This window comes from Microtus ochrogaster, chromosome 5, assembly GCF_000317375.1.
Source record: "Microtus ochrogaster isolate Prairie Vole_2 chromosome 5, MicOch1.0, whole genome shotgun sequence".
Taxonomy (NCBI): Eukaryota; Metazoa; Chordata; class Mammalia; order Rodentia; family Cricetidae; genus Microtus; species Microtus ochrogaster.
Window position 1 is genome coordinate 52,530,466 of NC_022012.1, and position 26,821 is coordinate 52,557,286.

Here is a 26,821-nt window from a genome sequence, read left to right on the forward strand (position 1 = left end):
CCCAGATGGAGGATCTTTGAGGAACTTAAATAAGACTATGCTGACACAGGAGATAGCCACTGTCTAGTGCCAAGACACAGTTGAGTGGGGTGACAGCTAGAGAATTTTATGCCAGGGAATATATCAACTGTATTCATGATGAGGTCAGATAAATGCAAGCCATTCTTTCTCAGTCCCTGGTTCACTGATCTGATCATCCACTCCATCCACCCTCCAGAATGGAAATGTCTCTGAAGCACTTGCTTTTAAGTCTCAATTCTACTCTTTCCAGAGCTGTACCTTTCCCAATGCTCCCACCAAGTCTCACCTTCCTGGCTGCCATACCTGCCCTCCTGATCCAGCTATCCTATTCATTGGATTGCTGTACTGCTTCACTGGTGTCTTAGTTAGGGTTTTTATTGCTGTGAAGAGACACCATGACCACAGTAACTCTTATTCAAAGGTTCAGTCCATTATCATCATGACAGGAGCATAGGGCATGCAGGGTGAGAGTCCCAAATCTTGTAGGCAACATGAAGTCTATTGAGATACTGGGCAGTATCCTGAACATAGGAAACCTCAAGGCCTGCCCCCACAGTGACACACTTCTTCCAACAAGGCTATACTGACTCCACCAAAGTCACACCTCCTAATGGTGCCACTCCCTATGAGATTATGGAAATATGGGGGCCAATAACTGAGTGGTGTTGTTTTATCATAAAAGTGTGTTAGACTTTTATCACTTTTTATCACAAAAGTGCTATAATCAAATATTTTTTTTCTGTATCTATCTTTGGGTCTTTCTCATTTGGTTTATTTCTCTTTTGAAACCATGTTTAACATACGCTTTCACTTACAGCTTCTCTCTGAACCCTGTTTTAGCTGGATTCTGGAGGCTCAATAGATTTTGCTTTTGTCTTAATTTAAGATATTTCTTTAACCTATTGTTTACTATTGTGTACATTACTTAATTTGCAGGTATTTATGACATTATGGGTTATTAAGTCTAATCTCATATTACATAACTATACAATATATTTTGTGCAAGTTCAATATTCTTAAATAGTCCTTTAGGTGGAAGATATGTGTGATAAACTGAGCAGTTTAGAAAGATGATATATTTTGTCACTATTAGAGAACTCACAATTGTCCGTTAGGTCTTGGTTTACAAAGTTCATTTTTTTGCTTTCCTATAAACATTCTGTCTAGTTGTTCTAGCCATTGTTGAGAGTAGGTATTAGAATTTGTTTCTCTCATCACCAATCTTAGTTGTTTTCCACGTATTTCTAGGCCTTTTGGCTATATGCATACATGAGTATAATTTTGTATTTTCCCAAGGAGATGACTTTTAATAATTGTAAAAATATTCTTACGTGTTATAAAGACATGCTTTTTGATTCACAAACTATTTTTATATAACCATAGCCACTCCAACTCTCTTAAATTTCTAATTATATGTTTTCCCACTCTTTTATGATTAACTTGTTTTTATCTTTGAATCTAAAGTATATTAGAACACTAGTTCAATCTTTTTGTTCAGTCTTCTCATCTTTTTACTAATTATGTAGTCTACTTGATTTTTTTAGAGGGCTAGATTAAAATCTGCCATTTTGGCTTTGATTTTCTATATTATTCAATTTTTTAAAATCTCCATTCTCTTTTATTGCTTTCATTTGGTAACTGTATGTTTTCTAGTATAACATTTTAATTCTTTTAGTGACTTTTAAATTGCTTCCTCAACTATTTTTTAACTTATAATATTTACTAGAATCTGTTTTAGATTTAGACTGCCTTGATTTCAGTTAATACAGAAACCTTTCTCCCACTATTATACCTAGTGTTTTACAAGTGTTAAATATTCAACAGCACACTGGTGTAATTCTTATGCTATGCAATACTCCATCCTCTTTAAAAAGACAAAGGTTTATGTCTTCAAAAGCTGTTTTGTTTGCTAACTCATTAGCTTTTCTTACTCTCCTTGTTTCTTTCTGAGTATTTGAGTTACCAGCTGATACCATCCCCTTTCTCCCAGTGTGGCACTGTTCTCACCTTGGCGCATCCTTTGTCACCTCTGCGTGCATTATTGAACACATTACATCACTATACACTATTGGTTCTGCAACATGATCATGTTTACAGTTCACATTGTTAGAGCAAGTTATGTCTAAAGATAGTTAAAAGGAGAGTGTGTATATTATACTGCTGCCTTTCATATTTGCATGCATAATTATTTTTACTGCACACTGATTTATCACTTGAGTGTGAAGTAGAGCCTTGTATCCCTTGGTTGAAGTCTGGAGAATTTTGTTAGACATGTCTTGTAAGAGGATTCCATTGACAATGAGTTCTCTCGGGCTTTAAAAAGGAAATCTTGGAACATTTACAGTCTTCTTTTAAAGATAGTCTGTTTAGCTTAAGCTTCTTATGGATATTGTTGACTTTTGGCTCTCTGAGTACTAGCATCCATTCTTTCCTTGCTGTATTTAATTTTTTTTTTGGGGGGGGACAAGAAGTCAGCTGTACAGTGGGCCTTGTTATGATACCCTTTTTGGTTATTCAATTCCATGGCATGAAATGTATTTGCAATGTTGTGTAATCATTTCTGGAATTTTTCACTATCCTGAAAAGAACTTCTGTCTGCATTAAACAACCCTGTATTGACTTTTCCTTGTCCCTGGGAACCCCCATTCTACTTTTTGTCTCTATGAATTTGCCTATCCTAGTTCTGTTTTGTTTGCTTATTTATTTGTTTTTCAAGACAGGGTTTCTCTGTGTAACAGCCCAGGCTGTCCTGGAACTCACTTTGTAGACCAGGCTGGACTCAAACTGAACAAAGATCTGCCTATAATGGTGTTTTCCACCATTGCCCAGTTCTAGGTCTGTTTTTAATAAGTAAAATGATGTATCTTATTTTTAATTATTTATCTCTCTGTATGCCTCTCTGTCTCTGTCTCCTCCATCTCTGTCTTTCTCTCCTTCCCATCTTTCCTCCCTCTCCCCATCCCCGTGTGTGTGTGTGTGTGTGTGTGTGTGTGTGTGTGTGTGTGTGTGTGTAAAGGTGAGTACAGGTGCTCTCTGAGGGAACAAGATGGCATCAGATCCCCTGGAGTGAAGTGATAGGCAGTTGTGAGCCACCCAGTGTGGATGTTATAATATGATCCTCTACAAGAGCAATGCATGCTCCTAAGCCCTGGGCCCTCCCCCTCTCTAGTCATCGATCCTTCTGTGTTCTCTAAATGTAGAACATGTTGTTTTGCTATGGGTACTTTCAAGATGTCCTTTTCCCTCTGTTTGAAGCATTTTTGCGGTGGTTTCTTTGGGCGTGCATTTCTATCGTTGTGCTGTTATATCATTGGTAAATCAATTTCTTCAATACAGGCACTACATTCTTGACAGTCAAATTCAGGAAGTCATCAGCTATAGTTTCCTTCAATATTTCTCATGTATCTTTTTTTCTTCTCTCGTGATTCTCCCATCACCTATATCTTTACTTGTTTCCTGCTGTGGATGTTTTCCTGAGGTTCTGTTCATTTCTCTGCATTCCTTTGTCTCAGTGCTATCGTCTTATCTTCAACCTTGCTGATTCTTTCTTCTGCCAGCTTACATGCACTGTTGGGACCCACTGTATTATGCTTTTTAAATATAGAACTTTCACTTTTCTGTTTATAATGTCTATATTTTTCTTTCTACTTTATAAAATATCTTTCTACCTTGAATTTATAGTTTGTAGCCATAATATGGAGTCAAAGAATGAAGCCTTGTATTTTGTGGGATATCTGTCTAGAGTATTTGAGGTCAAGTTTTGGTAACAAAGATCTATGTAGGAGTAAAAAACAAAACAAAACAACAAAACGCAACACAAATGCTTCATAGTTGTCTTGTTCTTACTGATAGTTAATAGATTTCCTTGAATGATAGTTTCTGCACTGCCTATATAACCATAGTTCAAAATACTTTAAACAATAATTACAAGTTCAGCTATTTTGCTGGACATTGGCTCCACTGAGCTCTTTGTTATGACATTCTTGAAGTCATATCTAAGTCAACATTTTTAAGTCACTAAATTTCTAAGTAGGTCAATACAAAAACTCAACAGACTCTATTGCAGATAGAGTTAAACAGAATACAGCTCTACTACTAATTCAGTGATTCATGGAAAGTTTTGTAAAGTAACCAAACTTTCTCTGTTTCTCTGTTCACCGAATAAAATACTTCTTACTGTCTATACTATAAGAAATAATTGATGTGATATTTTCAAGACACCCATTCAAAACTATGACTTTTGATTGACATAAACAAGTAGCACAGACCGAGCAAAACTTAAGCTCTCATTGGAAATGCTAAGTTAAACTGTACATTGGTAATTTTATAGGTTAATATTGAGAGTACTGTAGAAAATATGTTCAAGTATCGGCATTATCTTTATTAATTTGTAGTCACAAAACACTTGATATTCAAGGGGGAAGTCAAAGTCATGCACATCTGTCTTCAGGCAGAATAATCTTAAACAGAAATAACTTACAATATAAGGTGGGTCAAATGCTTCAAAAGGCAAAGAATCTGGATTAGCACACATCTGTGAACAGTAGTATCTTAGGGTCTCTCAAAAGATGTGGTTGGCTGATTGCTGCCTCTCTCTCCAACTCTTGCTGCTCAAGCTGTAAGTCTCCCAAGACTACTATAAGTAGTTTTGAGTTAGAGAGTATAACTGGTGTTCTATACATAATTTGATTATTGGAGGGTTATGGAGTGCCATTGTATCCAACATTAACAGAATATGTAGACAATCTAAAAGATCATTTGGTGTAGAGGGTTGATTGAGAATGGCCCCCTCTGGATCATTTATTTGGATTCTTGGTTCCTAAATGGTGGCACTCTTTTGGGAAGGATTCAGAGATATAGCCTTATTATGTCACTGGAGTGGGGATGGACATTGAAGTTTCAAAAACTCATGACAGACCCAGTTTCTCTCTCTCAACATAAAAGTTTTTGCCTCAACATATAAATTCTCAGCTACTGCTCCAGCACAATGTCTGCTGCCTGCTACCATGCTCCTCACCATGATGGTCATGGACTCACCCTCTGGAACTGTAAGCGAACCCCAAATTAAATGCTTTCTTTTATAAGTTGCCTTAGTTGTGGTGTGTCTTCACACTATAGAACAGTAGCTAAGATGCCCGGATTTCTGGGTATTTATTAGATAAATAAGCCCATAGCTGGGCACCAAGTTGGCTATACAGTTTGAATAACTCATCATTAATCACAAATAAGAAGAGATGTTAAAAATCTGAGGTAATGATAAATCACTTAAAAATAATGGAGATACAGACAAGGAAGGACATGGGCCACAACCAAGGGGAGCAAAGATCAAGTTAAGATTTGGACAAAGACAACCAGACTGCTTTTAACCCAAAGTTATTTCCTGCCACAATGAGAATATGTGACCATGGAAACCACTAACAGCAGAAATTATTCCATTTTTATCTATATGTCATGGAAGCTATTGGTTTAGCAATGTAGCAGGCCAGAGTATAGTATAATTCAAGAGTAATTTTACAAGGATTTTATTGGTACGCTAATTGTACGAAAGGCCTTAGTTATAACATTTCTGTACAGTCATGTAATGTGCATTGATCATGTTCAGTTGCTATCTTATTCTCCTCCCCCACACTGCTTCTCCACTCACATTCCACGTAGACCCCTTTTAATTTCATGTACTTCTCTCTTCTTTTTCCTCCTAGATTCTATGAATGAGAGAAAACGTGCTATTTGTCTCTGTGGGGCTTTTTAGGAAAAAAAGATACTGATATTTAAATGTTTCTGACAATCCTTACAATTTTAATTGAACTAACTTAAATAATTCTGAAAGTAGTTATGGTAAGAGAAAGCTCTGTGGATTAAGGTTTTGACCCTAGTGACCTTGTCTGTATAACATGAAATAGTTAGGAAAACTCATTTGGACAAAGGAGTAAACAGTGAAGAAACAAATCTTTGTTTAAAAGAAAAGTGGGCCGAAGAAACTATTTAAAGGTAAACTTGCTTGTATAGGACCAGCTCGGTCATTAGTGGAGGTCTGGGAAAAACATGCAATTAAAATAGCTATCAAATCCAACGTCCCTGTGAACTTCACTCTTATTCACGATGACCAACAGTCTCTGAAACAGATGGGAAACAACTGAATGTTCTATCTTTGACAAGCAGGAGGAGGGAGAAGAAGAAGAGGAAGAGGAGGAAGAGGAGGAAGAGGAGGAAGAGGAGGAGGAGGGACAACTTCGATGATGACTAACAAGAGACTAAAGCCAGATTTTGTACCCATTCAAGATAGGGTGTTATCCAAAGATATTTCCAGTGAACAGATCAAAATTCCTGCCTTACAATATAGATATTTCTATCATGCAATTATCACATCATGGTTCAAGTTGGTGATTACACTCCTTCAGTCTCTGTTATTCATTGCTAATTTAATTCAAATGTGGTCAATGAGAAGATATACTATTACATCTACTCTTTAAATCTGTCAAGGTATATTATGCAAACAAGAATAAAGTCGTTCTTTTTGAATGTCCCAAATCAGTCTGAGAAAGATATGTGATGTTGGCTAAATAGCCTATGGATGTCAATTACATTCAGTTGATTAATAGTACTATGGAATCGACCTTTCCTCCTGCTGGATCTGTCTGTTTCTGATACGCATTCCTTGTCTTGTCTGTTACTGCCTCTAGTTCTATCAGTATTTGTCTTATATATTTGGATCCTGTTGTTCATCATTCATGTTTCAACAAATAGCATGGTGAACTTCTATGAGCCAGCATTTGATGTGGGATGTCCTTCTGTATATGTGTTGCTTTTATTGCTTAATGAATAAAGAAGCTGCTTTGGCCTATGATAGGGAAGAGTAGAGCTAGACAGAAAACTAAACTGAATGCTGGGAGAAAGAAGGCAGAGTCAGTGGGATGCTATGTAGCCACCAGAAGAGAAAGATGTGAGCTGGTAGCCAGAACCTTGCCGGTTGGCCACAAGCCTCATGGTAAAATACAAAATAATAAAAATGGTTTGATTTAATATATAAGAACTAGATAGCAATACGCTTAAGTGATTGGCCAAGCAGTGTTTTAATTAATACGGTTTTGTGTAATTATTTTGGGTCTTAGTAGCCAGGAATGAACGAGCAGCCTCCACCTACAAACACTGATCTAAGCAATACTGTACAGGGTAAAACAGAAAGGAGCAAACTGTCCTCCAGCTTACTGGTCCAGGGAAAGATTAAGTGTTGAAATTCTAACATAGAGATTCATATTGTGATGTTGATCCTTCCCAAAACACTTTCTCAGAGCCAGCTTTTACAGTTTTCCTGGAGAAGAGCAAAAGAATATGTGGTTTTCCTAGAAAGTCCACAAATGTTGACGGCATTGTTAGGGAAAGTCGAATTTAGTAGATCATGCAAATGATTAAAATTTGGTCAAGAGACAAACTAGTTCTTTTCCTCTCACTCAAAAGTTACTGAAAAAAAAAAAAACCTTTTACTGTGTTAAAGAAACAGGCTCTAAGTGTTTTGTGTGATATCCAGGACTTTTCATAGTTCTGTCCCAGTCAAGCTCACCAGCTCATTTCTCATTGCTGATCATTTGTTTTCTAGTCTCCATGGCTGAATGTTCCAGGGTGATGAATAATTTGTTCCTTCTGCCTGGAACATAATCCCTACTGACACTGCTTTCACAAATCAGGGATCTTCCTTAGTGCTACCTCCTCTACCAATTTCTCCCCCACCTGTATATATAAATAATGGCTGGCTCTTTTAAGCTGTAGTAGTCCTTTTAATACCATAATTTTATGTGACAATTATTCATCCCTCTCAGAAGGATTGTGAGCTCTTTAATGTCATATTTACTTCATGTTTCTCCATAAAGATAAATAGACATTTATTTGATGTATAAAGTATTGGATGGATTTGATAGATGGATGGATGGGTGGCTCCATGGATATATGGACGGATGCATGGATGGATGCCTGGAGAGTGTTTTAAATGGAATAAAAATTGGTGAATAATATGATTAGTATGAGTCAGTGAATTAGTATTATGTTGTAAAATTAATACCATAGATACTATTTTAAACATCAAGGAAAGTTAAAGATATAGAAAAGAAATGTCGATCTTCTTCAATGTCCAATCTGGGTAATTTAAGGAGACAAAACTAATAAAAGTAGTAAATAACACAAATAAATAGGATAAAGAGTCACAAACCCAATAAAATCTTGGCAGATAGATTTATAGGCTGGATGGATTTAGAAAATAAAATAAATGTATGTTAAAAAGTCCCCTCTCCTTTAAAGTGTTACAGTTGAAATAAGATAGGAAGAGTATATTAGAGATAACTTAAATGATCTAAGCAGAGGTTCAGGTCAGAAAGTAGCCCTGTGCTGGAACTGGCCTGCTGTTTCACAGCCCCCTATGAAACACTGCCTGACTCTGATATCTTGGTAGAAGGGAAAATTTCAGGTGTGATTAAAGGGACCTCAGTAGATCTCTGGATCACTTAGGGTGCTGGTTAGTTTTTTCTTTTTCCTTTCTTCCTTTTTTGTCAACTCGATACAGATTATAGTTGTTTGGGAAGAGGGAATCTCAACTGAGGAAAATGCCTCCATCAAACTGACTGAGTCTGTAGAGCATCTCCTTGACTGACGATGGGTGTGGGAGAGCTCAGTCTATTGTGAGTAAGGCAATCACAGGCAGCTGGTCCTGCGTTGTATAAGAGAGTAGACTGAGTAAGCCACAGAAAGAAAGCCAGTAAGCACCACTCCTCCGTGGCCTCTGCTTCAGTTTCTACTTTTAGATTCATGTCTTGCTTGAATTCCTGCCCTGGCTTCCCTTGATGATGGACTGTGATCAGGATGTATAGGCCAAAGAGACCCACTTTCCCCCAAGTTCCTTTTGGCCATGGCCTTAATCATAGCTACAGGAATCTAACTAAGACACTTTGTTTAGCTGTGAAATGAACTCAGCTGGCTGAAAATTGTCTAAGGGTGCTGCTAGAAAGAAATTGGCAGGTGTTTGGAAGACTCCTAAAACCAAATTCAACTACATCAGTAGGTAAAAACAGAACTGTGATGTGAAGTGTGTGGTGGCAGTCACTTGTGTATTTGTTAACATGGCAAGTGTTCAATCACACCAATTTGGAGTGGCTTTTGAATGGTAAGCTTTTTTTTCAGATCTACTAACTTTTGGCAACTATTCATTTATTTTTTGAGGGGTGGAGTAATAGAATGGATACTGAGGATTCATTGTAAAATTGAGTAGTAATTTTCTTTTTTCTTTTTTTTTTTGTTTTTCGAGACAGGGTTTCTCTGTGGCTTTGGAGCCTGTCCTGGAACTAGCTCTGTAGACCAGGCTGGTCTCGAACTCACAGAGATCCACCTGCCTCTAAAAATTTCCACAATTTTTCTTGGATGAGGAGAGAAAATATTGACTGAGTAACCTCTGAGAACCAGGAATATTTGAGTCTGAAAGTCATGATGATATGCAATATTCATATTCACTTTTACAGATGAGGAACCTAAGACTTCATGGAAGAAGTGGCGTTGTGATACTCATGTGAGTTTCTTACCTTGGAATATCAGACTCCACACTTTAAGCTTTTTCCAATAAACCCTCCTTGAATCCCTGCTTACATCAAACACACACACACGCACACGCACACATACACACACACACACACATGCACACACGCACATGCACACACACACACTCCTTTAAAATGTAGCAATTGTGCACTTCTCAAGATGAAAAACATCATTTGTGTCATTTATATATAGTTGAAAAATGTATAAAATATTTACAGAGTCCAAAATGCATACCAGAAAGGTCAAGGCCAAACAAGGGAGCAAAATGCTCCATTCCTTCACCTTGTGGAAGGTCAGCACAGAGCATGATGGGAATCGTTGTTCCAGATGCTTATATAGCTGCAACACTGAGACCCAAAGCCAAAGAAGCTCTAACTACCCTTTAAATCTCCGCTTCCCTTCCCTGTTGTCATACTTAGGTTTATAGCAGGACCCATTGCTGTAAGGTGCTCCCAAGGCAGCTTATGTCAAAGTATACAGATTAATGGGTTTCCTACATTGAACTCTGCAGTTGGTATATGAAGAGCAATTCTTGGAAAAGTGGGTAAAAGCTGGTGTGTGCTTCTGAATGTGTGACCACAGCGTGGGACTGAAGTGATTAGCTTTTAAAATTTATAAAACACTAACAATTTTTTAAAGATAGGTGTATGTATACTCAATGGCTAAAGCTTCTCTTTCACATAGTAAAAATTGGGACAATGCTATCATTGTTATCTATAATATGGATAAAGTTTCATATGCCCTACCAATCCTATGCATGTTACTCTGTAAATGAAACTCTATAGGTCCAGTTATATAGGAACAATAAAACACCAGCTTAGTGGAAAGATATCAGTTAGAATAGTATCAATTAGCATAGAAGGTCAGTAACAAATCCATCATGAAACCTTAGTGGCAACATAACCAGTGACTGTTGGCGTCTTTCCTCTTATTTATGCTCCATGTTCAGTTACACTCGGTTGGGAAGCTCCGCTCTCTGTAGGCTCCCAGAGGTAAATGATTAAGTTCAGCTTAGAAAGATTGCTCAAGATAAAGCAATTTCATCTTGTATAGTTGATTCCTCCTGCCTGAAGAGTTCCCAGTGAGAGCAGAAAGAGCAAGGGGGTCCTGGACCATGACTTTGACCCAAATCTTCATTCTAACCTCTCCCTTTTGCACGCCCTTTGTAGCAGCAGCTTTCTTGGCACAATCTATATGGAGAAATGAGGTCACCTATGAGGTCCATTGGGACGAGGGCTGCAACAAGGGCATGCATGTTCTTTCTCCACCCGCCAGCTATTATGCTGCATTTTTTACTACTGATGCTAGCATTTTCTGTTCTGTTTTCTTTAAGCAGATTTCAAAGTGAAAATGAGATGATCCCACTGGTTGTTTTATGACTCCAAACACTGAGGTTTTGAATGAGCACACCGATGCTTAGTAATTGGTAATACATCTTGACATTTCAACAGGCTACAGTGGATTATCCTCTGCTCTCCTCTCTCCTCCCCCAGCCAAGTTGCTCTGGAATTGATTTATGAAGCTAGCTGGCTTTTTACTTCTTTTATTCCTCATTACTCATATTTAATGTTACCCACACTTGACCCCATGACTCTAATTTCTTAAACGGAATAATGTACAGACATTGACTTTGTTCTTCTTGACATGCCTTATCACTTTTTATCTTTGCCATCCCTCTTCCAACCTTTTAAAGGTCCAGGGCTCCCTGAATCCCTTATCTATTTACATTCTTCTTCATTATTTAGTATTAATGTTCTTTCAACCATTATTCTCTAGGTTGTTATTTTTCCCTGTTTCCTGATTTTAGTCTCTTTGTCACTGAGCCAGATCTCTCACTACCACATTTTAAAGGTCAACTACAGTTTCACACAAGAAACTAATTCCAATGTTATGAAGCACCCACTGTAACAAGAAATTGAGCCATGATTCTATTGGTTCTTGCTGGATCATCACCTGTGAGTTGTTCATGAATGTATATAGTTAGCCAAAGCAGGAAGCTCACTTGGAAGTTAAACACTAAAACACAGACTTTGCTCTTTGATAATTCTTAGAACACAGAGCACAGAACACTTACATGGCTACTATTTGTTCAGGGATGCTCCATGGACCTGTGTGTTGTTTCACAAAGTCATAAACTGAAAAATATCTACCAATACCTATCCATTTATCTAGGTCCAGATGATATTCCCGTGAGATGTCCCAGTGATAGTAGACAGAGATACAAAGTATAGCCTTTGAAATTCTACATACATGCCTTTTGTAGTTTGTGTAATTAATCAGCTATTTCATTATCTTCTTCCTAGCACCAGTTGGGGTCAGTTAGTTTCATGTGCTTCTTCTGGCCAGAGGAAGAGAGATGAGAACTTCACAAGTGCATAGCATAGAGGGAATTGAATTAAAATAAACTATTGTATTGGTGCTAGACTCTAAATTGTAGCATGATTTAAAAATGATCTTAAACTTTTAGATTAAAGGATTGGTAGTAATTTGGGCTTAAGCTCTTGTTGTTAAGAATACATTACTATTCTCATATACCATCATTATGTTTTCTATTACCTATATTATTATTATGACAGGTTTAGTATAAACAGCTCCGAAATATTTGTCTCCCATCCTAGCTTACAGTTATTTAAAAAATATACTTTGTGGACTAACTTTGCGGCATTCCCACTGGGAGAGAAAGCATATGCCACACTTTGCCCCTGTGTGTGTTCTTGTTCATGTATATGCATATATTGTCTCTAAAGAGAATTCTAAGACCTATAAATGAGAGAAAACTTCAGTATTTGTCTTTCTGTATCTGAATTATTTTACATAATATGATCTCTAGTAAAATTCATTTTCCAGAAAATAACGCATTGTCATTCATCTTTACGGTTTCACACTTTCACACACACACACACACAATGTATATTGCATATATAATATATATAATGATATAGTATATATGTATATACATTATTTTCTTTTCCATCTATCTGCTCACTAATACCTAAGGCTGAATCCATGCCATGGATATCACAAATAGTATTTCAAGAAACATGTATCTGAAGGTATCTTCATGGTATGTTGCTATAGATTCCTCTGTGTGTGTTGTGTGTGTTTCCAGAAGTGGTATAGCTGGTTAGTTTTATTTTTAGTGCTTATTTCCATAATGGCTAGACCAATTTGCATTCCTACCAACAGTATATAAGCATAAGAGTTCCCTTGCACCACATCCATACCAGAAATTGTTGTTTGTTTTCTTAATAATAGCTGTCTGATTGGGGTGAGATGGTATTTGAATTTCCATGATGACCAAGAATGTTGAACATTTTTTCCTATGTTTATTTTAATTAGTTCATTTATTGACTGGGTTGTTTGATTTCTTGTTATTTATTTTTTCCCTTTTTGTTACTTAAAAAATCCAATCCAAATTCCCACTATCTCCCCTCCTCCTAGTCCCCTCCCTCTCCCTCCACAGACCCTCCCCCCTCCAACCCTAAGGGAGTGCCACGCACCCCACCCTATGGACAGTCCAAGGCCTTCCCTACTAGGACTAGGTTGAGCATGGTTTACATTCAAAGAGAATAGGATCCCATGAAGCCGGTATATGCAGTAGAGACACATCCCAGTGTTACTATCAGTTGCCCCTCAGTCTGCTCCAGCTGTCAACCCCCTTCAGAGGGGCTTGGTTGTTCCCATGCTCATTCATTCCCATCCAGTTGGAGTTGGTGAGCTGCCATTAGCTCAAGCAAACTGTCTCAGTGGATGACACCCTCATGGTCTTGAATTCCTTGCTCATACTCTCACTTCCTCCACTCTTCAACTGGATCTTGGGAGCTCAGTCCAGTGCTCCGATGTGGGTCATTGCCTCTGTTCCCGTCTGTTGTTGGATGAAGGTTCTATGGTGATATTCAAGATAATAAACAGTCTGACGACAGGGTAAGGTCAGTTCAGACACCCTCTTTTCTATTGCTTAGGGTCTCAGCTAGAACCATCCCTGTGAGTTCTCGGACATTTTTCTAGAGCCAGGTTTCTTGCTAACTCCATAATGGTTCCCTCAATCAAGGTATCTCTCTTCCTTGCTCTCATATCTATCCTTCCTCCATCTCAACTATCCCATTCCCTCAAGTTCTCCACAACTCCGCTCTACCCCTGCCCACTTGCTCCCAAATTTTGGATAGTGAGTGATTCAGTAAGAGGCATTTCTTCATTTCCTGTCTCCGGGTTCCTACCTTGAGCTCCTGCCCTGGTTTCCCTCAATAATTGGCTATAAGCTGTAAGACGAAATAACCCTTTCCCCTCCAAGTTGCTTTTGGTAATGGTCTTTATCACAGCAATAGACAGAAAGATAGAATGCCCCATTTGTAGTCTTTTGCTGCAATGTTATCAGAACTGGCCAGAGCAGGCCAGATCTTTGAAGCCGTGACTATCTACTTGTTATTCGTGGCTGAAGCTGTCCCCTAGGAGCAGTGAGTGAGGGATAAGGTAATTTGCCTTGAGGAGGAACCCTCAGCTTGAATGCCTGAAATACTACAGAAGTTCATATCTTTTCTATGATGCCTTCCATGGAGTACATAATTAGGTAAGTTTTTTTTTTCCAGATGCTGGTCTTTCTGTGTAGTTACATTGAAAAGTCACTAGATTTTACTCATCCCCAGGATGTGTGTGTGTGTGTGTGTGTGTGTGTGTGTGTGTGTGTGTGTGTGTGTGTGTTTGAAACACAGTCTCATTGTGTAGTCCTTGCTGGTCTGGAACTTACTTTGTAGACCAGACTGGCCTTGAACTAACAGAGATCCTCTTGTCTCTACCTCTCAAGTGTTGAGAAGAAAGGCATGGGCCACCATGCCTAGCATCTGCAAGACTTAACAGGGTCCTTAACCATCTTATCAAAAAGAGAAAAGAGACTTAGAGAGCAAATGGTGTCATGTTTTTCCCCAAGCATGTGACACAGACATTGCATAGACCATCTGTGCTCCCCTTTACATGGTAATAGCCAAGCTCACCTAGTCATAACTATCTACGAGGAGGCTAAGTGTCCATGAGTTCTAGGTCCCCATGGGAACTTGAAAATGGTGTTTTTGAACTAGAGAGATGAAGGGAAGAATGGATGCTGAGTACAACTGGTGGCTTCTATCACGGATAGTTAACTATGATGGTATAATTACTATATAAATGAATACTCAGAGAAACACACTGTGTATGTGTTTATTCTCATGCCCTCTGGGATTCTTCTCACATTCTTTAATAGCAATAAATGGAAGGAATTAGCAGACAACAGTCATTCCTTCAAAGGAGGAATCAAATGTGAAAGAAAACTTGAAGTTGTCTGTTTGAGGCATTCAAGTAATCTTGAATCTTAATAATAATAAATCAGATTTTAAAAATTCTAATACATAGAAATTCTATTTGGAGAATTCAACATATATTTTCTTTACATCTTCCCCTGGTTCCCAGCTTATTAAATTTAAGTTGATGAAATTCCCTTTCAATCATTTCTCATGGTAGTTTTATTTCTTGCTGAAAAATAGGGTAATACATTTTCCTGATTTTCATAAACATAGCTTAAAAAAGCTTTCCAAATGTCAAGGCTCGTTGTTCTTAATTAGATCATGCTGTAAAAGTTGTGTGTCACTGTCACAGTCTGTGACATCTGTAGATGAGGGGACCGAGTTAAGTCCCATGCTATAAGGTTGTTTGCCCTGTGTGTTCTCCACTGCCAGCTCCAAGTTGCAACACTGCACCACTGTGAGAAGATCAGGCCACCTTTTCAGGCATTTGAGACACACAATTATAGTGGATTCTTGACAGTATCAACGTAATCTCTGCCACACACAGTCTCCGTCGTCTCCAGTACTCACAGCAGCCCACATTCAATGTCTCTGAGATCATGGAATTCTTTAAAAGATATCAGAAGAGATATGAGCTTTTCTCAGCTTTTGTTTACTTTCCAAATCCACACCACCTTTCCTTGAGATGCTAAAATCAGTGAAATGATGCTTTTCTCTTGAGTTCTTGCAGAAAGCAGATGCACTTTCTGTCCTTCCCCTGTGCCCAGAGCAGAAGCATCACACTGTCTGTTCTCTTACTAGAAAATGGCTGTAAAAATACAGCCCTCCATCTCTCCACACTGACAGATAAGAAGTCCTGAAACACCATTAATAATTAATGGGCAGACAAGATGAAACTCCAGTTGCTCAGACTGCTGTCTCCACATAATCTGTATTTTATACAAAAACAGAAAGAACTCAATGGAATTTTAACTGTGACCGGATAAAAACTGCCAGCAAAGTGTGATAAGGAAAGTCTAATGTGTATATTAATCATGTTTATAGCTCCTCATTTGTTGATATATTAGCCTAAACTCCCCTTAAAAATACATTTTTGATCAACACTAGACTCATTTAATGCAACCAAACCCCAAATGGGGGCCAATCAAGGTTCCTAATTTTCATTAATCAAAAATAATTAATCCATTTCGTGAGTCAAGGAACAAATGGGTTAATAATTTTAGCATGAGGCCAGAAGCATTACCAAAAGAAATCTAGAAAAGTTGATGCCTGGTGTAAACATGCCATTGTGTGTTTATAGCTTGAGCTAACATTTGGCACTTTTATTGTCCAGATTGTTTTTCTAGATGTAATGAACATATAATATGACTCAAAGTGAGATACAATTTACTCTCGAGCAGTGGAGACTTCAAAAATGATGCATTTTATTTTCTCTGGATCAGTTAGAACAAAAAAAGATTACAACTCTGGGGAGGGGGATGGAGTGTTTCTAGAGATATCTGTATTTTTGTGGTTTAAAGCCTAAGAAAATAAGACTCGGTTTATTCTAGAAGAAAAAGAACTGTGAAATCCCAAAATTGGGGTCGTTGAACAAAGCCAAAATACAGAATCAAAAATTTAAAATGTTTTTTTGGTTGTATGTGTTCAATGACGATTGTAAGCTATCTCCATTTATTAGATAAATTTGTCACAAATAACAAAATTGCCTAAGATAGGATGGGTGAGACTGTTGAAGAAACAGAGCCGTACATATAAATGTAGTTAAACACACACTGTTTGGACTAGTTAGTTACAGGTTCACATAAATGTAGAACCTCATAACTTTGATAGGAATCTAATTTTTGTGACTTTATACTTAAATATATTAGAATAAAACTTAAGTCAAGGTATTAAAAAGGTCACAAAAATAAAAAAAAGCAATGCCAAAGTCACAAGAATGACAGCCAGAAGATGCACAAGTTCCATTTGTTAGTTCATGGATAATTACTCTGGTGGACTATGCTAAGAGTCATGGTATACTGCAGGCCTCAGGAAAGATGAAGAGGGCTGCCTGTGTTCAGGTCACTCCAGCAGCACTCTTGAGAAAGGAAGCCACAGGAATTTTTAACCAGCAGCTAATTCATGCTGTCGTGAGTCTCATTTTTAAAAAGATAGTACATTACCAGGAAGTTTAACAAAATGGTATATGCCAACATATCCTTGGAATCTCGACTGCCAGAGCCTCTCAAACTTGTGTGTGTTGTGTCATTAATAAGACCCAAAGCACCGAGACACATGACCTAGGTAGGCAAACTCTTCACCTTCCATGAGTTTGTTTATTTACTTGTAACGTGGGAATTATAATACCTGGCCTGCTGGCACACAGACTCTAGTGGGGTTTTATTTTTAATGAGAAAAGGTGCGAAAGGGGGTCTGTGGAGCTATAAAAACCACACAGATGTGAGGTGTAATTATTAAACTGTAAGGTTTCTCACCTTTCTGTAATGATTCCTAACAGCCCAGGATTAAAGCTAGGGCTGTGGTCTCCAAGCTCAGATTCATCTCCAATAGAAATCCTCCTTTACCCTGCGGCCAACATTTCCTAAAACAAGAGTCGAAGACTCTTTGCTCCATGGAAAATTAGCCAGGGTTATTACAAAGAAAAGTTCTGTTGGGAGATCAGTTTGGGAAACAAATTTTTTTTCTCCTCTAGGACTTTTCTCCAAGCGAGTCTTTGAGGACTTTTAAAGTGTAAAGTAGGGCTTCCAGGTGGAGAGTTGAGGATGGAGTTTCCCCCAAACTTCCTTCATGCTGGGAATTGAAGGTACTCATTTGGAGGAGCTAGGGAGATGGCTCAGTCAGTAAGGTGAGGACCTAAATTTAAGTCCTCAACACCCACATGAAAGCCAAGCATTGTGACAGTGTCTGTAACCCTAGCACTAACAAGGGATGAAGACAGATGGGTTCCTGGGACTAGCTAGCCAGCCAACCAGTCAGTCAAACTGGTGAGCTTCAGATTCATTGGGAAACACTACCTCAAAAAATAAGCTGCAGAGAGAATAATGGGCAAGATGCTTAATGTCTATGGCTTCTACATGAGTATGCACCTCCATGTGAGCATGTATGCACATATATAGAACATAGGGAAAGGGAGGTAGGCAGGGAGAGAGAGACAGAGCAAGAGATAGAGGCAAAGAGACGACACACAGAGAGAGACAGGGAGACAGAGAGACAGACATATACTTGGAAAATTAAAAACACTTGTGCTTTTTAGGCTATACACATTGAAGACAGGTGACACACTGGTTTCCAGTTTTCTTAGGGCTCAAAGTGTTAACCCAGAGACCAATTATTCTCAAAAAGGCGAACCTTGAAATTCTGTTTAAAATATGAATTCCAGAGCCTTCTTTACATGTGAAGAGGTAACAGGCATATGCACTTCACTGCCTAAGACTTTAAATCATATGATTTCAGATCACAGTCTAAAAAGTGCCTCTGCTACAGAAGAGAAGAAGAGTGGTGGCCCTGTGCCTTCAATGGCTTAAGATGTGTTTCACATAGGACAGCTCTGCATTTTTAGAGTTGGGAAAGGCAAGCTCATTCTTGCAAAGCTCTGGGAAGATTAGTTCCTGCCACACCATCTCTATTCACTTCAGCTGGTGACCACTTCACTTTTGTAATCTGTAAAGATTGTCACATGCATTGATTTTCTGATGTAATGCTCAGATTTGCATTAAAAAAGAAAGGGAAAAAAAAAACCCAGAGGCATCCTGCAATGAACCAAAGCCCAAGCATGCCTCTACATGAGTTATTTAAAAATCAGAATTGATATGCCTGGAAAGGAGATGCTTAGCATCTACCTTGCTAGTCATAAATGGAAATGGGGAGAAAAATGAAATACCCCTGCTGGACTTCAGGTATACTAAAGTATAGTAAACTGTATAAAACTAGCCAGGGTCTCGCCATGGTATTATAAACACAACAAGCTATAAGTAAGAATGGTTTGAGACTAACCTGGAAAGTGGGTCTTAGGCCATTTCCTTTACCATCCCCATCGACACTCTCCCTTATATATGAACGAGCAGGTGCTCCATGTGAGTGCACACGCAGAGAGGCGGGGCATGTAGTTCTTTCCCCTGTTGCTTTGATAAAATCCCCAAGCAAAAGCAACGGGGGAGAGAAGTTCAGAGTACAGTTCACCATGGTGAGGAAGGCAGTACAGTTGGAATCCGCAGAAATCGGTCACATCGCATTCAGTCTTGAGAAGAGAACACGGAAAGTTACTTTTCTTCACTTACTGAGGACAGGAGCCCAGTCAGGGAGTGGGCAGCCTTTTCCCATTGATACTAATGTGATCAGGAAAGCATCTCATAGGTAGGGCCAGAGGCCTGACTCCTGCTTATTCTTGTTCTGTAGATTGGGCAATTAATGCTAACCATCCAAGGTACGTGTGTCACACTTTGCAGCTCTCAATGGTTCTCCTCGGGTTTAGGTTCTTTTATACATTTTCCTCAAAGTGATATGAAGACCACTGTGTATCTGAAAGGCTCCAGTGAGAAAAAACCCATAATATCTTTAATTCAGCTGGCTCTGAGCAGTTTGTTAACAGCTATTTGTTCCAGCAAAATCAGCCTGACAGGTGAGTGTCTCATGGTGTTTCTGCACCAGAAAGGAAAGCTTGGGCTCTGGGATCAGTTTACTTGTGTTTGAATCCTTACCTTGTACTTAGCAACTCTGAGCTTCAGGATTTTCCCATTACATGGAATAATAAAGATCCCTCTGCTTCATGAATGATTCACGCCGAAAAAGGCACAGTGCCCACACAGGCTAAGACTACCTAGTGCTCGCCGGGACCTTCCTAGCTGCCTTTAGGATTGAGCTTTCTCTTATAACGCTGTTCATTCCCTTCCTTGTTTAGAAAAGACCTACTCATGAAGAAAGAAACATCATGATTTGAGGAAGCTGAAAGAGCAGCCATGTTGAATGGATCGGAAGATGTTGAATTTCTTTATTTAACTCCAAGCAGAATGAAATTCTTGGTGATACAGTTTTGCCTCACAGGTCTGATCCTCAGAGAGTCACAGTGGGCTTCTTAGTCCTGAGGTGTAAGTCCTTAGTCTGCCGCTCCCTCCTTTAGTCCTTCAAGTACCTACTTCAAATGTTCTTTTGGAAAGAATATCAAGAATTTGGATGCACACCACCCAATAATAATAATAATAATAATATTTTATTAGTAGTAGTATTTGTGGAATTGCTATACTATCGGCTGAATTTATGAGTCATATCGTAGTCCTACCCAGACAGAAAGTTGGTGACGTATGTCCTTTTCCAGCTGACAGTAAAGTTGCTACTATGAAAAATGTGGTGTGCGCTGACAGTTCTGACTTCCACGCTGGTGTGTGGTGCAGATGTTGCTGGACAGTGTGCCAGGAGGAGCTACACTCACTGGCTGCACTTTTAACCCAGTGATAAGTGGTGGGCAGCTGAAAACCCGGTGGAAGAAGGAGAGCTAAAATATTTAACCTATCACTTCTCCCCTACATCTGATGATGGAAGGTTTTATCTTAAAGTCTGTGTGAAAGAAAGGTGAGTTGTCTGGGTCTGCACATTAGGATTTGCAAAGCATAATTTGTACTTTCCGCTTGATTGATGTGGTTGTGATGGGCTAGAGATTCAGAGCCGGGGAATGAGATAGGGAGAACCTCCAGCTGTCTGCTTCAGAGGTAGAGAGAGTCCAGTGTAGGAAAAGTCTCCTGAATTTGCACTGCACATTCCGTGATGAACCTAGTCTTCATCATGTAGGACCAGAATATGCTTTTGTTCCTTTTTGTCCAAAGTTAAATACAATGTGGTCTTGCAAACTTCTAGATGGTCCTTATCAAGATTCATTTATGGGTCACAAAAATCAACTTAGTGTCTAGGAGTCGGATAAAAATGGAACAGAATAGGAGAATGTGCAAGGCATAGAATGGAGGTTGGATTGGGGAATTTTATTTCAGTTATGTGTGTTTCTGACTTTGCAACCCAGTTTTTTAGAGATTCTGAAAGCTACTGACTAATAGGTAGCATGTCTGTGTTCATTTAAAATGATTGCCAAACAGCAAGGACAGGTGCATCCTCCCGATCTCAGGTTTCTGGTTCTTCTTTTTGTTTGTTTGTTTTGGGTTTTTCGAGACAGGGTTTCTCTGTGGTTTTGGAGCCTGTCCCGGAACTAGCTCTTGTAGACCAGGCTGGCCTCGAACTCACAGAGATTCGTCTGCCTCTGCCTCCCGAGTGCTGGGATTAAAGGCGTGCACCACCACCACCCGGTGCTGGTCATTCTTAACATCCTTTCTGTGTACTTTATCGAGATGTCCATCCAGTAGCGAGCACAGATAACAGCTAACATTTACGCAGCTCTTATCTGTTGTTACATGGTGTGCTGAGGAGTTTATATGTATTTGAATCCTTCAAATAGCCTATGAATTAGATATCTTTCAGTATTACCTTATCTGGGGTTTCACTTTTTGAGTGGTTACCCATGGTCAAGCAGTCTGAAAGTGTTAACTAGAAAAAAAAAATCGCAAGTGAACACTGTCTAATGTTTAAACCACACACCGTTGAAACAGGCCATTCTGTCCTGGGACGAGAGTCATCTTTTTGTCTAGTGCACACACCCCATTAGTCATCCACCTGTTAGTCACTTCGCTATCCTCATGGTTATCAGATCAACTATCTTGGTTTCACAGGGCTAGCATTTGAGTCATTCAACAAAGTTGCCTAACGCTGTGCCAGATGGCTTCTGTGGGCATTCTCTTCACCTAAGCTCACCGGGAAGGCCACGTATCATCTGATACCACCGTAAAATGATATGTACAGTAAGTTTAAAAGAGAGACCGTAGCCACATAACTTTAATTACAGAATGCTGTGATAATTGTTCTATTTTATTGCAATTTTATTATTGTTAATCTCACACTATACCTAATCTTTAAATAAAATGTTGTCATATGGATAGCTCCAAAAAGAACCAGGATATTCTATTTTAGTCACAGCTTTAAGAATCCATTAGGGGACTTGAAGTGCATGCCCAACAGAAGAGGCGACAACTGTCTGCATTATTTTACTTAAAGGATGTGGAAGCTGCGAGCAGAGGTGCTAAAGAAAATCCAGCTGTTCAGTATCACTCAGCTAGAGAAAAGAAGAAGCAGAATTTGAAACTGGGCAGCTTGGCTGCAGAGCCCTCCCTCACCTGACAGCTATTACGAGTCTGTCAGTCTTTTCACCTCCTTGTAAGAAAAAGGTCACAAACCAGGTGGCTGATAAACACCAGAAATGTATCCGTATGATTCCAAAGGTTGGGAAGCCCAAGACCAGAGCAGCCACAGAGAATGTTTTCTGTGTGTATTCTTGTGGCAGAGGGACTGAGCTTCCCTGGGCCTCTTGTATAAAAGCAATAATCCCCAAACTTTTACGACCTAACACCTCCCGGACATTCTACCTCTTATAAATTTGGGAATGCAAACAATGACTATAACAGAGTCGAAAGCCCAAAAGACTAACGCGTCTCTTTTTCCAAAGCTATTTCTCCTGTGTCGCCAGGCAAGGATGTCCAAAGCTCTTGCTTCAGCATCCCCCATGTGCACAGTATAACTACACTGACTGGGCTGAGCCATCTGGAACTGCTGGTACTCACTAACATCTGAGCTATAGTGCCAGGGTTTTCATGTAGCTCAGCCTAGTAGACCTTTCTATGTGCAGGTGTGTAGTAAAGGAAAAATAAGGTGTTTTCTCCAGGCTCAACAAATTTATAATACAGGAACTGGGGGTTATGGGCCTTTAGAATCATTTCTATTTCATTCTTCAGTTCTTCCTGATTGGATTTGCACTGTTGGAGGACTATGTCTTCCAGAAACTTGAAAGATAGAGTATTAGAGTTGGCAAGGCTTTTCCAGCTATTTAACTCCACTAATAGTGCGTATGAGGAAATTGAGCTCTCATGAGATGCAGTAATTCATATTAAAAAAATAAATTACTTACAGATAGGAGACTAGAATTTAGGTCAGTGTTTTTTGTTTTGTTTTCCACTCTTCAAGAGTTTTGATTTCACCAAATAATAGCCTGGAGAAAGACTTAAATATCCTAGAGTGTGTGACTCTTTTAAACGGCTTCCTAAAATTTCAGAAACAAACTTAAATCCCACTGTCAGTGACCACAAATTGGCCTTAGAAATGGCATATTCTTCCTCGTCTGCAGAATCTAGCCACTAATATATGTATATATGTAAACAAACATACATTGGGGTTTAGTATAGCAAATGAGGAAGAAATGCAGGTAATAAAAAGAAGTTATGAATTAGGATATATAGCTAATTGCTTTTTAGTTTTGATTTTCTCATGGATTTGGTGGTGAACAAAATAAGTCTGTCATGGATATTTTTGGTACTGAATAAAATATATTTGATACTGAAAATGTAAAGTATAATGTGAAACTTCATAATTTCTATCCCAAGTGCCATTTCTCACTGTGTGTAAGTAATAGGCATTTCAAGTGATTGGAATGTTTATGTTTCTTCACAGTTTTTCTATTTTCTCACAAAAATAGAAAGGGCAGTGATATTTCAAGGAGCATGCTACCAATCTTTTTGCCTATTCTGTCATCAGGAGATTGTAGAATGAAGGCAAGATGGCTCCCAGAAATATTTTTGGACAGCTGTTCTTTCAAAACCAAGAGCTATGGAGCTTTCTAAGCGATAAGTCCCTAATTAGTTGGAGATGTGGTATTCTCTCCCTACATGATGTTCTCAGCTCAAATGTCCACTTATCTGAACAAAAGTGCTGCATGACAGCTCTTGCTTTAAGCAAACAGTTACCATTCTCAAGCTGCTCCAAACTGCCTCACAAAAGTGTGGATGGACATCTCCTCAAACTCGCAAAAGACAGCGAAAAGAAATGTTTTGCTACTTTGAATTTTGTTACTAGCAATTTACTGGGTCTTGAATGGATTTTTATTTTATATGCCATTGGGTTAAGGTTTTCACCTAATTTTTTTGATTGTGAACCTAGTCTTTAATTGTTGATCCATCTCCCCAGCCCTATTTTTTTCCAGAACATGGAGCTGTGGTGAACAAACAGTACAGTGAAAACTAGAAAGGATTTAAAAGGGGCCTTCAATCATGGCAGGATAATGAGTTATTGGTCCTGAAGAAATAATAAGTATTTTGTTTATTATCTTAGATTCAATACAGAGAAGAATCCGAACATTTTAGGATTCAAGGAGAAAATATACAGAAAGAGGCCTGTTTCTGAGATGGTATAATACTATTTATCTGATTAAAATATGGACAATAATAACAACAAATTATCTCAGAAAAATTTAAGGAACTTAAGACATCCTACATCCAGAAGTAAGTAAATAAAGGGAGACAGTGTTTGAAGTATTAAAGATGGGCCTAGATGGTCAATATATTTGTACAGGCCATTCAGAATGATAATCAAAGCAGGAAGAAGTGACCAATAGTATTCATATGATTATCTATACATGTCAAAACTCAAGAGTTTTGTAAGAACAAGGGGTCTGGTTGATTTTATTGTCCTGAAGATTTGGGACTAAGTTGGAAAACTAGTGAGAATGGAAACAGAGGGGATGTTACATATTTATATAACCTAATTATAACCTGGCACAAGGAAATGAAATTCAACACATGTCAAAGAAGATAACTATTGCATATTATCTACCTTCTCAGAGAACTCATAGAGAGCTAGGGGAGGGGCTTTGTCAACAGAAATGAAAGGAGTCTAGATGATGGATTTACTAGATGAAGATTTTGTCAGATAATTTAAATACGTTAAAAGAAAACAAATCCAAAGTAAAAAGCAATATGGAAGTGAAAGCAATGTTATAGCATACAGAAAATATAAACGGAGAGATAGAAGTTATAAAGTAGACTCACGTAGAAATTAGAGACCCAACAAGGACCAAAACTCCAGAGAAAGAATTTAGCAAAGGAACTTAAGTCCCATTTGAGTGGAAAATTAGAGGACAGTATTCAATATGTAAAGCTTCACTTTCCATGAAATCATGAAGTTATCTCCAATCAACTTTAGTATGAAGCGTTAAAAGGAGAATTCCAGAAATAAATAATTAATACATTTTAAATTGCTTACTACTCTGAATAGTATGCTGAAATCCCATACCACTCTGTTCCCTGATGTTCAAGAAATGATTCATCCCTTTCTCCACAGTATGTATGTCTGTCTGTATGTATGTATATTCCATATCAATGTTATATATACATTATATATACATAATCAATCACCTCCCACTAGTCAGTTAATAGTCCATTCAGTTACTGGATCAACTATAGCAGTAACATATGATTATATCCAAGTAAACTTTTTGGATTTAATAATGGCTCTAAGGCACAGGAGTAGTGAGGCTGGTAATTTCCCTGCTGTTAGTTTTATAAATGTTTGTTTTTACTATTAGTTAATGGTATTAGTTTCTTTCTGTGTGTAATTTACAAATCAGGCTCCATCATAAGCCTGCATGTTTAGGAAAAACCCTAGTGTGTACAAAAGGTTTGGTGATATTTCTAGTTTGGGATCTACTGTGGTCTTGGCATGTCCAAAGGAGACCACTTCTGCTCACTTGACTTTATTCAGGGTAAGGAATAGAATATAAAATTGAATGAAAAGAGAGTGCTGCCTTAAAGACTTGTGACACACCAACAGGAGCATGATGGGAGTTACTGAAGAAGAAATGGGGAAATAGAAGGAATACTTGGATAAGCAGTGTTTAAAACATCTCTGAATATGATAAAGGCTATCATTTTTTATTCTCAATAAGCCCAGCAAGTTCTAGATAGAATGATTGCAAAGAAACCTGAATGTAGACACAATTACTAGTTTTGTTATAAAGGTAGAAATTCATGTGCAGAGGAGAAGGGCAGAAACAGAGCCTGTAGAACAATTCATCAAGTAGAAATGACCCTCAATGAAATGAACAGTCAGAGGCATCATTAGATAGGGATAATGTCTGGTGCCCCATAGCACTGCAGGGTGGTTACGGTCAGTAGTGATTGGTTTACTATTTCAAGTTAACCACTACAGAGGGGGTTGAATGTTCCCAGCACAAAAACATGACAAATGCCTAAACTGTTGGGCACTCCAAGTGCCCCATGAGGGTTGATCTTCACAATCAACTTGACTGGACTCATCAGGGAAGCACACCTCTGGACTTCTCAATGGGGGTATTTCCAGAAAAGATTAGCTGAGAAGGAAAGAGCTGCCCTGAATACAGACAGTTCCATCTAAGGGACTGGGCTCCCCAAATGATAACAAGAAAAAAGTGTGCTGAGACCTAGACTCTTCTCTCTCTGTCCTGACTATGGACACAATATGACCATGCACCCCGACGTGTGCTCCTGATGCCACGTGTTCTTTTCCTGCTATGTGGACTATGTCTCCTCAAACCTTGAGTCAGAATAAACTCTTCTTTCTTTAAGCTCCTTTGTCAGACATTCTTCCACAGCAATGAAAAAAGTAGCTGCATTTTGATATAAAAGTTTGTATAAAATATATAACCTAATGTAATCAACCAACATGATAAAAATGTATAGAGATATTACATACCCTTTATTTAAGCACAACTTATTTATGTGTAATAGGAATAAAAATATATTTAAAACAGTAAAGTGATTAGCTGAGTATAAACCAGAACCGTGTGGTTTAGAGAGCACTGGATAAAATATTCAAAGTTCTATCAAGTAAGAATTCTCTAGCCAGTAAATTTATTCTCCAAAAATGAGTAAATTAATACAAACCAGTAAAGCAGCAAACACTGAGAGAATCTATGAGACGGGAATGAAAGGACTCTAGATAGTAAGCTTAAATTATTTTTTTTTCTCCTTTTTTTTTATTTTATTTTATTTTTTTTTTATTGAGAAAAGGAAAAAAAACAAGTTTCCACCTCCTCCCAGCCTCCCATTTCCCTC